Source organism: Pipra filicauda, unplaced genomic scaffold, assembly GCF_003945595.2.
Source record: "Pipra filicauda isolate LSUMZ 115617 unplaced genomic scaffold, ASM394559v2 scaffold83_size3615187_pilon, whole genome shotgun sequence".
Lineage (NCBI taxonomy): Eukaryota > Metazoa > Chordata > Aves > Passeriformes > Pipridae > Pipra > Pipra filicauda.
This window is the reverse complement of record NW_024105020.1, coordinates 361,118-378,662: the sequence shown is the minus strand read 5'-3', so window position 1 is coordinate 378,662 and position 17,545 is coordinate 361,118. Positions and strand designations below refer to the sequence as shown.

General features: G+C 40.5%; 1 long non-coding RNA gene across 9 annotated transcripts in view; it reads right to left on the bottom strand.

The window, feature by feature from the left end:
* LOC113999981 overlaps window positions 1–17,545 on the bottom strand; it is a 39,968-nt gene that overhangs the window by 789 nt on the left and 21,634 nt on the right. For 7 of the 9 annotated variants that reach the window (XR_005566969.1, XR_005566967.1, XR_005566970.1 and 4 more), the window contains 4 exons: window positions 14,206–14,291; window positions 4,936–5,062; window positions 4,638–4,770; window positions 770–2,098 (listed from right to left, as the gene is read on the bottom strand). This is a non-coding gene — a long non-coding RNA (uncharacterized LOC113999981). The remainder of the gene's footprint in view (window positions 1–769; window positions 2,099–4,637; window positions 4,771–4,935; window positions 5,063–14,205; window positions 14,292–17,545) is intronic. The other 2 variants (XR_005566973.1, XR_005566968.1) reach the window with 2 other exon arrangements.

Genomic DNA, 17,545 nt, shown 5'->3' with positions numbered 1-17,545 from the left:
TTCCTAGCACTCAGACATAGTTATGGAAGATGACGTCTTCCATAATTTTAGAATATGACGTCCATGACCAAGAACTAGAAAATCTCAAAAACAGCAACAAAGGTCTTTTTATCTGTACTAATCTGTCTTTTTTCCATTATGAGAAATAAAATAAATTCATAATGACATGCATTTGTTTTTTGAACTACTAGGTCAACTGTTTCAATAGGATTTTGTTGGCCAATAGAGTAAGAGGCACCAAGGAAGTGGTTTGAGCACTCTACCTGTATGCCTGTTCAGAGTGCTGGCAGCTTTCCTCTGGGCACATCAGGAAAGATTTTCAGTGAGGAGACATGAATGGTGCTTAGCTCTACATCAGATCTGTTGCTAGTTTATAGAAATGTATCGCATTTTTAGAATCTCATAGCTAAAAAAGATACTGAAAAGCTATCTAGTGTGACTAGAATAGGTGAGGAGTAACAAGAAAACTGAAAGGACTTCTAGGTTAGGGAAGATTAAGTGATCCAAATATCTATGGGTTGGCTTAATGTTAACTAAACACATCACCACAGTAGTTAAAAGATATCAATGAAGGGAAAGAAGGAAATTTGCTAAGGGTTGTAAAAAGAAGAAATGTGATAATGTTAAGAAAGTAAAAAAACTCCTGACAAAAGATACTGTAGGCAGCACAACCTCTCCCTAGAGACATGGTATCACCAGGGCATTTAATCTAGGCACAAAAAAAAAAAAAAAAAAAAAAAAAAAAAAAAAAAAAAAGAAAAAAATATACCATATGAAACAATCTCGTTGTGACACGGAGCTGTATTGGATGACCTAAAAGGTACATTGCTAATTGGTGTGCACCTGTTATCTGTGATTTTCCTTGCTTGTATGGCCAACTCATCATTACTTGTGTGTATTCAGTTTCTCTGGGTCCAATCCAACTCATGCTGCAGCCAACAGAAGTTTCCAACAGGAGCAACAGGACCTCAACGTCTTTTCCATGTCTTTGCTGTTCTAAAAAGAAAAGGGTTAAAAAAACCCACACTACTCTGCAAGAACTCTTACTGCATCTGCTACATGAATGTATATATATAAAGCAGATTGTTCCCCAAGATCTTTTTGGATATTTAAACCTGTGTTTATCCTTAGAGATATCTAGGGAAATGTGCATTTCCTTTCATACAGTGCAGCTAAAATGTTTGCTAGGAAAGAAACTTAGAGTTCATCTAAAAATAACTTCTGATGAAAAACTACTTTGGTCATGGAAGGATGAAGAAAATTCTCTACACTGAAATAAAAAAAGGTATTACACAGAAATGGCAGAGCTCTTTCTGTTGCTAAAGCAGTAATGTAACCGATGAAAAAAAGCTAACAATAAATTCTGAACTCAAACTAGTTTTCGAATACTTTCACCTAATATCTTAGTATATATAATCAAATAGTGCTAAAAATCCAGTGTGCTTGCAGGTAGGGAATCACTGTTTCGTAGCAGTTCGGTGTTGGCCTCTTGAGAGACACAAATTTCTGTGTAAGTGGGGCTGAATGTTCAGGGGTCAGAGCTGTGTGCTGGTGTTGTTCGTGTATCTAGCAGCTGGTATTGTAAATCTTTAGAGCAGCATTTCTTGAAAATACTAAACAGACATTTTGGTAGCCGGTATTGAGCCTGTGGCTATACTGCTTCAGGCTGTGATCTTGTCAGCTTTTACAAGATAAGTAGGGTCAGGCAGGGTCACCACTTGGATTGGTAATTCTAAGGAAAGGCAGTAGCTGCAGGAAGTGTCTTAGGCAATAGAATAACTGTAACCATTTTCCCTGAGCCTTTTCTAATACCCTGATGAAGGCATAACGCCAAGCTGTGACATGAGAGCAAGATCCTTACCCTCTGCAATCATCAAGCGCCTCATTTTCAAAGGGGTCTTCCTCCGACCTGGCGTGGAGGTGTGTGGTACAGTAAATGGGAGACTGCAGAAGTCAGGTACTACTTGCACATGTGCGTGGTCCTGATTGAACAGCATGCAAATTTATGGCTCCAGCATGTTTCATCAGGAAGGAGGTACAGGTGAATGACATTTCTGACATCTTTGGGGATGCTGGCAGCTCAAAATTATGTCTTTGTCTGCATTTATAAGACAAAAGACAAGTCTATTGAGTCAAGACCTTACACACCAACTTTCAGTCTCACACATTTCTACAGTAAGTATAGAAGGGCTGATAATTATATTCTTGCCCGATAGTCTACATTGCCAAGAATTTTAAATTGTAAGTTAACCAATTTCTCCTCTAAAGTTCAAACAATAAATAAAATTCTATGTGAAAAATGAAGCCTTTTATTCCTTTGTTAAAATGTGATCAGAGTAAACTACAGATGTTAAAAGGCACTGTAGTTCAAAGAATTAAAAGAATCTTATGGGGTTTGTACAAAGATAAGAGTTTTAGAGAATAATATAGAAAATATTATAATGCTATTATATAAATCAGTGGCACATCCTCACTTTGAATACTGTCTTCAAATTTGGTCACCTCATTCCTGAAAAAAGAAAGTGGAAATAGAACAAGTCCAGGGAATGGTAATAAAAATGATAAAAGTCAAAAGGATGGGAAATTTCTTGAGAAAAGTTAAAGAACATAAATGTTAGCTTGTCTCTCAGGGAAGATTTATCCTCATGGGACATTCACAGATATGGAACTTAGGGACATGGTTTAGTGGTGGACTTGGCAGTGTTAGATTAATGGTTGGATTCCATGATCTTAGATGTCTTTAATCATTCTACGGTTCAAATCATACACAAAGTGAATGAACCCTCTCCATAAAATCTGAATACATGTTGTCTGAGATAATCTAGAAGATGTCCTTGGACCCCAGCAGTTCTTCTGGAAGGCTCTGGGCCCTTGCATGTATCAGATATTGAAGGTATTTTCCACAGTGTACCCTGTCCTCTCATAGAACTTTCAGCCACTGAAGGCCAGTCTGACCCATGGATAGTGGACAGAACACAGAGTTAAGTAACACCTTTTTTCCTATATTAAATCATAGGATCATAAAATGGTTAGGGTTGGAAGGGACCTTAAATTCTAGTTCCAAGCCGGCACCATGAGCAAGGACACTTTCCACTAGACTGGGTTACTCAGAGCTCCATGTAACCTGGCCTTGAACACTTTCAGGGATGGGAAGTCCACAACATCTCTGGGCAACCTGTTTCAGTGTCTCGCCACCACCACAGTAAGGAATTTCTTCCTAATATCTAATCTAAATCTAATCTTCTTCGGTTTAAGGCCATTACCCCTTGTCCTGTCACTACAGGAAAAGGGAAAATCCTTTTCCAGGGACTTGACCGTATCCCTGACTTATTTTTCTGGTCTTTTAGAGACTTTGCTTTTCCCTACCTTTCTTTAAAACTTCTGAAAGTCAGAGGTGATTGAGAGGTACAAATCCATTGACTTGACTGGTAACCTTTTCAGTTAAATCACTCGTCTTCCTCAAAAACGTGCCTTTTTTCTATTAAAATAGTCTGAGCGCCGAAGGACTTGCGCAGTCTCCCTCACTTTGTGTGGTGGGATCTCCAGGCTGTGCCAGAGTCCTGCTTAAGCATGACTATAATATAAATAACATTTCATCCTCATGATCTTCAAACTTAATTAGCAGCAAAGGAAAAAAATCTTTCCTATCCTGCAAGGTGAAACGAAAAGGTATTGAATTTCAAACAGATAGGAGGTATTGCTTTTCCAAACAATGTACAGTTAATTAATGGAACTTGCTGCTGCAGAGTTAGTACTGAGAGAAACAACATCGTATTTGTAAGCGAGGAGGCATTTTTAGGCATTTTTAGGCATAAAAGCAAATCTTCACACGAAGTTCAGATTGGGTTAAATTCAGTAGCATGCATTAAACAGAAGATAAGATTAGATGACAATAATGGTTGCTCCTAGCCTTAAAAGATCTGTGAGTTTCACTAGATGCAATTATGTAATAATGTGTAATGATCTCAGGGGTTCATGGTGTATGCCAGTCAACAGACAGTGTCAAGACAGCATCTTAATCCATAGTAAACCGTGACACTGTTAAATGCACAGTGAGGAGGGAGAATCTCCTTATATGTGGTCTGGTATTGATCTCTGTCAAAGTCCAGGCATCTTAGGACTGACCAATGCCAGGGGCTGCTGAGGAGCAGCCAGGAAGGCCCACTACTCTCAGCTTAACTGCAGAGTGTCATTAAACATCTATGTATGAGAAGCAAGGGGCTCTCTGATCTATTGATGGATTATCAGGGCAGGTACCAATTCCTACACTGGGCCTTCAGAGGATCAGGAAAGTCTACGAGGTTCTTCAAACTAGTGGCTATCATATCTCTTTCTAGACCTGGAAAAATCCTTTCTCCTCCAGCCCTTTGTGGGAACCCTGGAGGCAACAGTCATACTCATGCTAGCATGGTGTGTCTTCAGCCCCGCCTGTAGATCAGGAAAAAGCAGACCAAGTTCAGTAAGGTTTTTTCAGGTAGAAAAGGTTTAGAGAAAGGTGAGGAAATCAAAGCTCAGTGGCTGCAACTAGCTGTATCTTTTGATTTGTGTGACAGCACACACGGGAGTCCTAGTGCCCCTTTACCCAGACCAGCACCCCTTCAGAGAGTCCCCAGTTCCCATCTAAACCCCAGACTTACCCACAGAAACCTATGGAGGCAGAAAGTCCATCCTCAGCTGCCCATGGTTGAGTTGTATATCTGAACCTCAGAAGCAGGACAACATTCTCCATGTTTTGTGGTGTCTCTGGCACTCTTTTCTACTTCAGACATCCTAAGGTGGGGACAGAAGCCAGGAGATCTCATTTGCCATGAGAAGTGTTACCTATTTATGGTGATGCATGATAGATATATGATTTGTCTCTGAACTGTTAAGAATATGTTAATGCTAACAAGGTACCAAGAGAATAGAGACCCTTTTTTCCATGATTACACTTACCTACGACTTCAGTCATCTTACAGGTCCCGCAAGAAATCAAGGAGGATGTCTTCTAGGGAATAGCTGTTCTGGAGTCATTTCAATTAAGGGAAGTTGTTTCAGTCTTGTGGTTTGAAAAAGTTATCTACTGGGGGGAAAAGAAAAGGAAAAAATAATAAAAGGAAATAAGCTCCTTACACCAGTGGTTTGACACTACCAAGCTGTACTTTTATATAGAGTCAGAGCATATACATAAAGTAAGCACAAAATGCACATGCAGTTGTGATTCCAGGATGTTTGTAATGACAAGTTAGATTGTAAATTATTTCTTTGGAGGGCAGAAAGCACAGTGAAAATAATGTATATTATTCATAAAAATGATTGTCCTGTTCACTTGTATACCTCTGCAATTTATTCTGTAACAGCTTTTTACTTCAAAGAAATCACTAGCTAATGACATCTCAAACTTAAAAAAATCCACTTATTCACAACCCTGTCCCTGAGGGAATTCCTGCATGTTATCAGAAATTTTTCCAAAGATCATTAACAGATATTACAAACCAATTGAAACTGAGTATTTTCTTTGCAAATTACTTTTAAATTTAGAGCTATTGAAAAAAGACATTGAGTGATTTAATTTACTTAATCTGTCTACAGATTGCAGCTATGTGCGTATCCTGTGATTGCATTTCCAACAAAAAGCATATATAACTATCCCTAATAGGGATATTTTTCTAAATTATCATACAAGATCAGTAAGATCTCTGCAGATATTAATGTTTACTTTTTCATTTAGAAAATTGCACTCAAGAAAGAAATGGGCATCTTTATTCTGTTGTTATTTTAGAAATAATAGCACACCATAATACTTATTTTACCTGCTATTTTAATTAAAACTCCAATAATCATCATATCCTTTGAGACTATGTTCTACTGATTTTTCTGAAAAATCACTGTATTTTCGTTAGGCTGAGAAGACAATGTTTAAGAAACACCTTACGCAGCAATGAGTATACCAAAAGAGATCCTCTGTCTTGCACCAATCCAAAACAGCAAGTTAATTCAGCAGAATAGGGATGGAGATTGTATCTTATTCTCCACCTTATTGCCTTAAACTCCTCCCAGAGAACCTTATGCGTTTCAGCACCACTTCTGCAGGAAGTATGGAAAATCTCTTCCCCCATGAATATTTAGCTTGTAGCTTCCTAGCTAGGGTTCCTGATTTCATTGCAGATAAGAGATAAGGACTTGGGCAGATTTTGAAGATATTTACTTTGAATGACAGTGAACATGGCTGCTGTACTTTATATACTGCTCAGTCCTGATCCTGTGTTACACATGCTTTGCCAGGCCATTCTCGATAGACATGTGAGCAAAGCATGGATAGTTTGAAGAGGTGAATCGGGATTAACTGCTGGGAAGTTCAACTCAGCTGAGCTAGGGACTGGCCAGAGACAGGAGCAGAACGTGGATTTTAGATGTCTTAAGATCCTTCTTATCAAAAATTCAGGTGAACTTGTGTGTGGGTTGGGAATCTGGACTTGCACATCTATATCCCACATGAGTTTCAGTCATCCCCTTTTGTGGCTTTGGGCCCAGAGACAGCTATTCAGAGAAGGACCCAGATTTTTCACAGAAAAATTTTCATATCTTGCTTTAAGTGGTGGGAGAAGTGTACAGGAAGGGTGACAAAATCTGCACCTTCCTCAAATACTCTGCATCTTCCCATCGACAGGGTCAGAGGTCTGGGACCAGTCTAAAGACTTCTCCATTCCCAGTACTATTTAGCTCTCACTCTCCTGCTGTCTTCCTTTCCTGGGTTACGATAAAAAGATCACACAATGAAAAGATTTTTTTTCCCAGTGAATCAAACTGCATGGGTCAATTTACTTAAGGAAATTTTGAAACTGTGTCAGCAGCTGAAAAAATTACTCCCTGAGCTACCTGTGGTCCAGGTTTGTCCTGTAAATATTGGGAGGCCGTAAATCTTTACAAAGGTCCCACACTATTAGCTTGACAACTTGTTCCTACCCACCATCCTGTGATGGTATGTGGGCGTGAGAAAGAAGACGAAATGGCTGCTACTGAACAATTAGTATCTGCACAGGTTATTGCCTTGATTTTAACCCATGCTGCACTCAGATAAGCAAAGTAGGAGGGTGTTACTCTCTTTTTTCCCCATAAAGGTGCAGCATCTCAAATTTTTCACATTCCTGCTCTCCATTCACCCCCATGACCTGCTCAAGACACTCTTCTAGTCATGGTCTGAACCCCTAGTTTACAGCCATAATAGCACTGCTACTGTCAGTAGCTGCTTCTGTGAAAACCAACTGTTTCTTAGGACCCCCTCTTTTTAGATGTGTCTGCCCCACCTTTCTGCCACGCATGCACAAGTGGCATTGGAGTGTCAGTTCATATGGTGCACATGGAGAGCCAGAGCCCCAACACATTTGCTAGTGGCTCTCCCCTGTCACTAGCAGTGCAATCTCTTGTGTAAACCCAGCTTCAGGATGAGTCGGTTCAGTGCTGCGTTTTCCCTCTCTTCTCTCCCTGCCTTCCCACTCCCAGGTGCCCTGTGTTGCTTCTGCTTTAATACAATCAGCTGCTTGGTGCTCTGGGCTCCTTCCAGGGCTCCTTCTACATGGAGACTTGTGACAGAAGCCACCACTGTGCCTCCATCAGGGGTGACCTGGACTTTCCACCTGCCGGCATCGGGTGCTGTGCCGTCAGCTGCCAAACTGGCACGGCTCCACCGGCTGCAGCAGCTGAGCACTTCTCTTGTCACTCAAACCAGGACATCTCCACGGATTCTGATAACACATCTGCTAATTAATGCCCGTTGTGATCACTGGTCAGATCCTCAACTGGGATAAATTGAAATGGGTCCATTTAAGCCTGTGACAATTAGTGGTAGCTTAGAGATGACCCGGTGGTTTTCTCTATGACATGAATATACGTCTTGTTGAAAGTGAATAAAACTCAAAAAAAAATTGCACAGAAGCTACCAAATGAACAGCAAACGAAATGATTGCCGGTAACTCCCAGCCCAGGCCAAATTACGATGGTGACAAAGTGATAACCACAGGTATGTTAACAACTCTCTGAGCTAACCAAGCTCCTTGTAATAAAAATAATTAATGATACTAGATGTGCTTTTGGATACATTCACCTTTCTGTAAAGAAAAGGTAATTTGTCTGTCTTTAAAAAAAACAGACTATCAGGAAATTTGAAAGTGATTCTACTAACATGTAAGCAGAGTGTTTTACATTATAACAATAGAACAGATCAAATCTATTCTTTAATTCAGTTTTTAAGACTTATAAGCAATATCAGTAAGTGAAAAGGAACAGCCTAAGAATTTTCTTGGAGGTTTTTTCTGCCATTTGTCAAAATTTCATTTCAATTAATACTTCCATCCTGTTAGGCTGTATCGCCAGTCCTCTCAACCATAAAAAACAGAGTTGTAGTAGGTATTAAATCCTAAACAGAGGTGAGTAAAGCATTCAGGAAAGAAAGAAAAAGTTTGATAGGTTGTGTCAAAAGGAACTGCTGTTATAATTTATTATTTGTTAAGCGCTGACAATACGCTCAGTTCTGCTGATTAAGTTTTTTTGAGCAAGTTCTACTGATTATCTTCTGAGGACAACACACTTTACTACAAAGAAGATATGTGACAGCTATCAAGACTTTTGCTTTCAAGACTCACTTAGTAAAACAATTACATGCCAGTTATGCAGGTTTTATGAAAAAAAAAAGGAGAGAAAATGCATAAACTGAGTAAATATCATGACTTTTGTGTTCACTAATTTTCCTACTCCAGATCTCTCACTTCAGTACTGTCTGACAACCTCAAAGTTACACTGAGATTTGAGGAAGATCTAAAGCCTCATCCCTGCTTATATTCAGTTTTTAAGCATCATGTTATATTAGAAGCAAGCACACAGGCTATATCATTAGGATCTGTCTTTGGATCTGGGACTCACTCCCCGGGAAGGGCAGAGAAGGCTGAATGGGGCCAGCCTGAGACAGACAAAAATCTGAGCAGTTCCAGACTCACACATATGTTTCCTTCATGCCACAAAGACAGAGCTAGGCAGTGCTCTACTCGTAGGTGTAGACCTGACCTTAAAAAGACTTTTGGAGGTGCAGGTGCCACAGGGGAGCATCTTTCATATCCTGTTGGGTTCTTGCTAGACTGTCAGGGCTGTTTCTCTAGCAAACCTACTGTTAAGTCACTCCGGCCTGAGATATAGGCACATTTTTAGAGGGCATCTAGGAGTCAGCGATGTTGGTTTTCTGCTGGTCTAGAGCCATTGCAGCTATTCTATTCCTGAGAGTCCAGGTGAACTTTGTGCCTGTTTTGTATCTACTTCAGCATGTAAAGGAAACAGAGTTTCTTCCGCCACCTTTACCCTTAGATCATTTATGTACAGTTTACCTCCTGGGTGGCTGATTCCCCAAAACAGCCATTTGACAGCAAAGTAATGTGCATGCATCTGTGTGTACAAAACAAGGGACGGGGCTGAGGACTGCTCTAAGAACTCTGGCTACATTTGCATGTCAGGAGGGTGCCAAAGAGGCATTGTCCCTTGCCCCAGCCAGGCAATACCTATAGGATTTCAAATCACAACGATACCAGAGTTCCAGCTGCACAGATGATCTTACAAGAAAAATTTCCTTTTGTCTGCTGCTATCCTTTAGCCTGCACACTTCCCTAAATCCCACCAGCATGCTTTTTTTGTCACTGACAGAGAGAAGTGAATTCTTATATAAATCCTTTGTGTGAAGATCAAACTGTGTGCATGTAGAACTGTTATTTTTTTAGGGGAAAATCCGCCCTAAAATAATCATTCCATGTTATCCTCCTCACAAAGCATCTGTGCTGCCTTTTAAAATGCATTCAAGGCCACCCTCAAGACCAGAGTCAGTGCTGGCAGGCAGTGAGTTGCAGCTGAAGTCTCTGTGCATGCGAGGAGGGCAGACCGTGGGCAGCCCAGGGCAGGACTGGGGTCAGGGGCAATGCAGCTGGAAGAGACCGTAATCTGAGTTGCTCCTTGCAGACAATGTCAGCTTTTGTACTGATAGAAACTTGTGGGGCAACGTGGGAGCTGGGCTGGATCATGTGAAAAAGGTGTTTCTTTACCTAGCCATCTTGGACTCCTCAAACATCCAGCTGGCAGACCCTGAGGTTTCAGTCAAATCTTGTAAGTTAACAATACTTTAGTAATAGACCGAGGAGTGGAGGATTTGTTTGAGAAAACATAGCCTTTCATTCATGAACTTGGAAACCTTTGTAATGGAGGGGAGAATCAGAAAAATGATCAGTTGATAAGAGTACTATTGGGAGATTCTTTTAAAAAAAAATATTAAGGAAGAAAACCCCCAAAACAGTAGTACAACAACAGTTTTAGGATCAACTTCAGTGCTCCTTGATGTTACACTATTTAACAATTTGATTACCAGCTAGAAAAATGATCAGGTATTAAGCCCCCCAAGCATGGAGGAGTAGCATGACTCATTGTAGCAGCTTATCTTTGGGAAGCCTCCCTCTCTTCCTCTTTCATCTTTCTCTTCTTCTTTCTCGCTTCCTATGCTCACAATTGCCTTGAATACAATACAGTCAGAGTTTTACAGCCAGCTCTAATTTTCCCAGAAGGTACAGGTCTTTAAAAGCAGCCCAAGTTCTTTTACTCAGGACCGTAAAAATGGACTTGCACTCCAGTGAAACTATCTAAAAGATAGATGAACCAATTCTATTAAAATAAAAACATTCTACCTTTGTCCATTCCCCAGCAAAGTTTCTGCCAAAGCCGGAACTAAACCCTAATCTAACTTATATTAAAGTGGAGAAAAATCAACTTCCTTTCACTCCCCCATTCATTTTCCACCACTGTGATTTACTAAATTTCAGGCAAGCCCATGACCAAGAGCAGCAGGGCCAAAAGGGGCTGGATGTGCCTTATTCCTGGCCCAAATGGAAGCAGGAAATACTAAACATCTTGCATGGAAGCCTGTTCTTATCAGGTTTATAGCCCAGCTCTTTCTATCAAAAGCAGCGAGGATAGTACACAGTTCAGAAATGCATCCAAGCATATGGGAGTCTATCTACACTAATCCTCCTTTTGAGCTTCATCCAGCACTAAATCAGAGCCACACCGAAGAGAGGAATAATGCAATAACTTGTGGAAAAAACATGGCTCTTCTCTACTAAAATAGGGAAAATCAAACATGACTCACTTTTCTCCTTAAAAATTGTTGGAGGAATACTAACAATGTAAAGCATGGCAGAGACTGGGGAAAAAAAAAAAATCGGGTACCACTTTAACTTGACTGCCTGAGACTATAGATCCCTGTGCGGAGCAGGCTACATGCGCAGGGCAGTCATTGCTGGGAAAGCACCAACGGCCTTGGAAGAGTAACATGATAACTATACAGGTGACAAAACTCACCTGCAAGGATATGAAAACACCTTTTTACAGAGTTAACCTGCACCATGCTCACAGCGTTGTGGCTGCAGCCACCACCTCCCCCAGTCCTCTAAGAGTATCACTGCAATAATTCAGGGAAAGGAGTGATGCACAGCCTTATTTTCCCTGCCGGAATACGGGACGCTCTGTCTATGGGAGAGAAAGGGCTTTGCTGAGCTCGTCAGAGGACAAGAGGGCCATACGGCTGTGGCAAGGCCATCGGTGCTAGCTTGGATGTGGGAACAGAACGAGCAGAGCAGTGACACCCTACTCCCCACCACAGCTTCACCTACTGAAAGCTAAAGCAACAAAAAAAGCAGAAAGACAAGACCTACACCAACTGCTTGAGACGCTGTAGCAGCAGTGGCATACGCTGTCCGGGGCTTGAGCCCTTCATTGCTTTTTCCCTATGTCCAAAGCAAAAAAAAACAATTTTCCTAAGAAGTACAACCCTGCTCCACAGCCTCCAAATGCCACTTTGTGGATCTCAGACAGGGTACAGAAACAAAAGTGTTCAACAGCAGTGCCTCAGGAGTGCTGAGGGGTTAGGGAGCTGAAAAAGAGATGTCAGCTGACAAAATGATGTGGGTAAGTCAGGGGTACAAGTTAGGAGAGGGTTTGGCTAAATAGAGACAGGAAAAATAAATACAGCTCCAAGCACAAAAGCAGGTACAAGTGCAGAGTCAGCTTAGGACTTGCAAAGAGCCTATTTTTTCCATACATAAGCAACTTCAAACTAGAATTTTCTTGATCACACATATTGCCTTTTCCTAATTAAAACTGAGAGAAATCATATTTATCTATTTTCTAAAAGACAGAAATCAGTATGTGACTCCCAGTTCTTGAAAATTACTGACTAGAATCTCATTTGGCATAACTCAGCCTTGCTATCATCGAATCATAGAATCACAGATTTGTTTGGGTTGGGAGGGACCTTAAAGACTGTCTAGTTCCAACCCCACTGTCGTGGGCAGAGACACCTTCCACTACAGCAGGCAGCTCAAAGTCCCATCCAACCTGGCCTTAAACAATTCCAGGGATGGGGTATCACAGCTTCTCTGGATAACCTGTTCCAGTACCTTACTATCCTCATAGTGAAGAATTTCTTAATATCTAATCTAAAACTACATTGACATCTACAGAGCACCATATCTTTACCCTAGCTTAAGATCTGCTCCCATATGCCGTTTCTTTAGAACAACTTGTCTTCCCCTTTTTCTTTTTTTTTTTCTTTTTTTTTTCACAATATGCATCTGGTTTAAGGTGACTTTTTCTTTTCCAGCATATGGAGCTGAATGATTATGATGATTTATATTTATTTTAAATCACAGCCTATTAAATGGAAAAATAAATGCTAATATGTTGATATGGTTTACTTCTGAATGAATTATTGATATGAATGAGTAGTTGCTGCTATCATAATTACTGTTTATTAAATAAATATATTTTGAATTAGAGACCCTTGATTAAGAAATCACATTTTTGTCTGAAAATTGTTTCCCTGCTGCTAGTATAAGAAATACCTCACATTACTCTCTATAAAAAAAAAAAAGCCAGTGAAATGATTCTTTTTTTATCTTTTCCTTTGCTCTGTGAACTTGGCAGCGCTTTGTGCATATTCCCTTTCACTGCTTCACTCCTCTAATCAGTTAAGTGAGGCTCTTTCCCCTCTGTTGTTTGTGTGGATCTGTCACATAGCACCTAGAGACACAAAAAACCATTTTAAATAGGAAAATGCAAAACACAAAAACTAAAGGATTAAGGATCAGATACCTGAAACTCCTCTCAACATTTTCTTTCAAGCTGAGCACGTTTCAGATTAATAGTGACTCTTTAACATAAATAATGATCTAATGAAATAAATATGAAATTGAAAGAATCATAAAAAGAATTTTACATTTAAGAATACCATCTGTGTAACACTTAGCCTAACAATGAAATCATTTCAGTGCCAGAACAGCTCACTCCGCTTCTAGCACAAGTTACAGGAGAGGGTAATGGCTTTGCAGAATGGCATAAAAGTCTGAGTTCAATCGCACAAGGAACACCTGGGTTCAAACTTGCTGCACTTCACACGGACAATGGATCTCACACATGAGTTTTGAACTCTCCCCTGCTAATGTTTCCACCTCGAGTCATCACGAATTTTTCGCACAGCTGCCGATTTTTGTCTCAAGGAAATTTAGATACTGGAGAAGATTTTATGGGTCAGCATGAGCAGATCTTGCATCAACTGTTACACTGATTCTCTGCTTTTCAACTGTGCAATCCAGAGTCAGTTTTGTCAGACTGAAGTGCACAGGACTCAGAAACAAGACCCTCTTAATTATATCTGTACAAGAAAACTTTGCCCATAAAGCATTTAGGATTTAACACCGGACCTAATGTCAGTTTTTAGGAACAGTGTCCTAAGGTACCGGTCTGTCTGGGCATGCAGCAGAAAGCTTCATGTCACAGGATGGAGATCCCATTTTTGTGAACAGGGAAGCCAAGCTCTTGCTATGTGCAAGGCAGTGCAACAGAACCGTGTGGAACACAATGGAGATTGTTTGTTTATACCAGCCTGGGAGAAGGGAACATATTTGTTTTGAGTGAGCTGTGTTAGAATACATATTGTTTTATATGCCCAGGCCTCATTACGCCATGTTAGTCTTCAATATGGATCAGATCCTAAAGCTGCTCGACATACTGAAATAAATGTGAGTTCTACCCACAGAACATCTCCAGACTTAGGCCTCATGTCTGTCAATGTCATCTCAAAAAAACAAATGTTCAAAGAAGAAAAACAACAAAAGTATCTTAGAGATTGTGGAGGATGCTCACGTGTGGCAGATGTCTTTCAAGGCGATGCTGAGGAATTACTTGGAGAGAGAAAAATCCTTGTAGCAAGAGTGGAGAAGAGAGCAGGCCTAAAAAAAAAACCAGAGATAATTAAGTTTCACTGGAAGAAATATGGTTTGTTCATATTTTAGAAGTTATTCTGAAACCAAGAGGAAATTCTTCCTTCACATGAGTGATGCAGCCACATTAACATCTCCTCGGGCACAGGTGGCCACAGCCCACATTTTGCTTAAAGATATAATTGTAAGGGCGTTCACAGAGGAAGAGTTAAAGCGCTATTCAACAAACAACCTGAAGTGCTGTACACTGTATTCATATAAGGGAAGGTATGAGCCAACGGAAAGAGATATTCAGCTGCAATCAAAGAGGATCTGAACCTAACTGAGTGCTCACATGACAGTTAGGATCATTTCGGATCCCTTCCAATGAAGATAAAATAGCATCAAAAGCAGGGAGGCTTTTTTCTTTCTTTTAGGGATGAAAACACATCATCATTAGTCAAATTTACTCTGAACTTCCACCTTCTCATGTTGATTTGTACTCAGGTTCAGTAAACATATCTTTCCATCAAGGTAAATAAATGTAAAAGCCTATGAGTAACTTAATTGCTTAATGATGGATGCAGTATGGGGTGTAACACTGTTTCTGACTATACTGTTGAAGTTAACGACCTCTCAAAAACACCTATTATACAGCTTGGCAGTAAAAAAGAAATCTGTTCCTTCTTGAAAATCTGCTTATAACATTTCAACCACTTTCCAATCATTTTTATCTAGTGTTAGGGAGGAGGTGGAAACCTCTGAGGAAAATTTTCGAGGTGGACCAATGTAAAATGGAATTTATTCTGTTAAGATGCCATCCTTTGAGGGCCTGCATGGCACAGAGAAATTAAGCTTGAGAAAAGCAGAGAGCCCACAGTGAGGGCAGAAGTTACACAGAGTGTAGGAAATATCTCCAAATTAAAATGGCCACGGTATTGAGTAGGACCATTCAGTTGGGTGAGTGGGGGGCTCAGTCCACAGATGTCAGGCAAGAGCCTGATCTTGGATACATAGCACACACCTAGGGACATCTGGGAATGTGTCCTCCTGTGTCCTTGCATGCCTAGTGCCCTGGATTGAGAAGGACCCATGGGAGAAGCCGTTGTTCCCATTAAAATCAAGCTGCTTAATAGAGGTGCAGGCAAAATCAGCTCTCCAGTGAGAGGACAGTGAGGGAGGAGGGTACACCAAGCATCTGAGAGTGAAATCTGGCTCGTGGTGGGCAGGAAGGCAGTGTGTAGAGGCACAGCTGCCAGCTTGACATGATGGATCAGGAAAGATACTAAGGAGCTGCGAGAGTCCAGGCAACAGAAACAAAGCAAAAGATGAAAAAGCAATATGTCAGCCCATCTTTACAATCTATCAATTAAACAATCATCCACTTCCAAAGGAGTCTGATGTCCTAAGCAGTACACATCCCAGTACATGATTGCTACTGTGATGGAGCGACAGGCTTACCAAAAGCAATGAATAATAATAATTATTAGTAGCGCTAATAATTTAGGTTAGGTTGTTCTGTAGTGAACCCCTCTGAGGAAATAACACGGTTGGGCATTTTGGCTTCATTCTATAGTCCCGTACCAGCTTTACTCAGACTGCTGAAAAACAAAGGTGTGTTCAAAATTGTCCATTACATGGGAGGCTTGTGCCAAAATCTCACCCTCCTTCAGTAAGGCAGCACTGGTGAGCGCCGCAGAGTCGCCTTCAGCTGCTTTCTCCAAAACCCTGAAGCTTTCAGAAACATGCATTTCTGCTGGCATCACTCAACAGCTCATTGTTAGGATTTGTTCTCATTGACATGCATGAACTGAGACTGATGTACAGGGTGATCCAGAGTGGCAGCCTTCAGCCCTAAAAGTGGATGCCTGCTTCCCTTATAGAGTCCAGGGACTCACACTTGACTCAGAAGGATATATGCAAAAATTATCTTTCCTCTCTCATTTGCCTGTGTTAAGCCTAAGTGTGTTCAGCCAAATTAGCAATCAGGCAAACTGTGCATGCAGAAATCTGCACTTGTACAAACTGCATTTTTTTTAAAACATTCCAAGATTAAATATCTTGACAAAAGATGAAAACTCTTTAACAAATCTGCCCCTAGAGAAAAGAAACATTTTTTTTATTCCATTTACTGTCATATGACATATAGTTGAACACAGTCCTATAGGTTGATTTGTTGCTTTAAATAATGTCACTAACATCCAGATATCAATGTGATGGTGTAGAAAAAAAAGTTCACATTGAGCTAGATTCAATTACAGACCTAGAAATTGAAATTAAGTCTGATGCTAGATGCTTAATTCATGTGTGTTTGACTGAGAAAAGGAGTATCTGGTTTACCTTGAATTTCCTGCCTTAGTGTGGTGAAAACATGACCCATTGCATTAATTAAAAAATAGTTTTCGAATGTAACTTAAGTGGTATTGCACTGGCAGGAGAAGACAAACACCTTTTTGTCCTTGACATGTTATGTGATATAAAGGAAGCTGCTCAATAGCTTTTTTCTTGATTCTTAGCTATGTAGGTCTTACAATTTTCATTGAAGAACAGGAAAAGGTATGATGACATCTCCCAGTGAGAAGCCAAAGATTCTTCTTTAATAAAAAAATATTTAAGCATTTATTCCTCCAAATCCATAACCCTCTTGTGAACATGCCGTTTGAAACAGGTGTCTATGGGCAGTTATCACATATGTCACGTGCATCCATCCTTATCTCAATCAGGTGTACACCTAGGTTGATATGTTCACATTTAACACCCCAAAATCCTCTGTCATAGCAGTGGACTTTCAACCAGCACATGTTCGACTACTGATTTCACATATGCGGCTGGGACTAACTTTTCTCCTAATATGGTGATGGCACAGGCACTACTTAAATGATTCCTGAGCCTTGTAAATATACACCAGATGTATCTTTTGTAAATGTTACATTTTTCAACATCTCAGCATTTGTGAATAGTTGAAAGCGATGCCAACCATGCTTTAATGGGGCACAGAAGCATAGTGCATTCAAAGAAATGGCACACCATTGCAATAGTCAAAATTACAAGCGCTGTCAAAAAGCTACATTTTCACTTTATTGATTAGCACCAGGTAATGCAGCACTCCACATTGCACCCTCAGACGTGCCTCTTTCAGCTGATGATATTTCCCTGCACATGGGTACACAGAAAGGGATATGGAGCTTCCAGGGCTGCTCTGGGGGAAAAAGGCAGAGAGTCCTGGAGAGCCACATTGCCCCTGTCCCAACCACCATGATGGTCAGAGACGGAGCAAGAAGGGC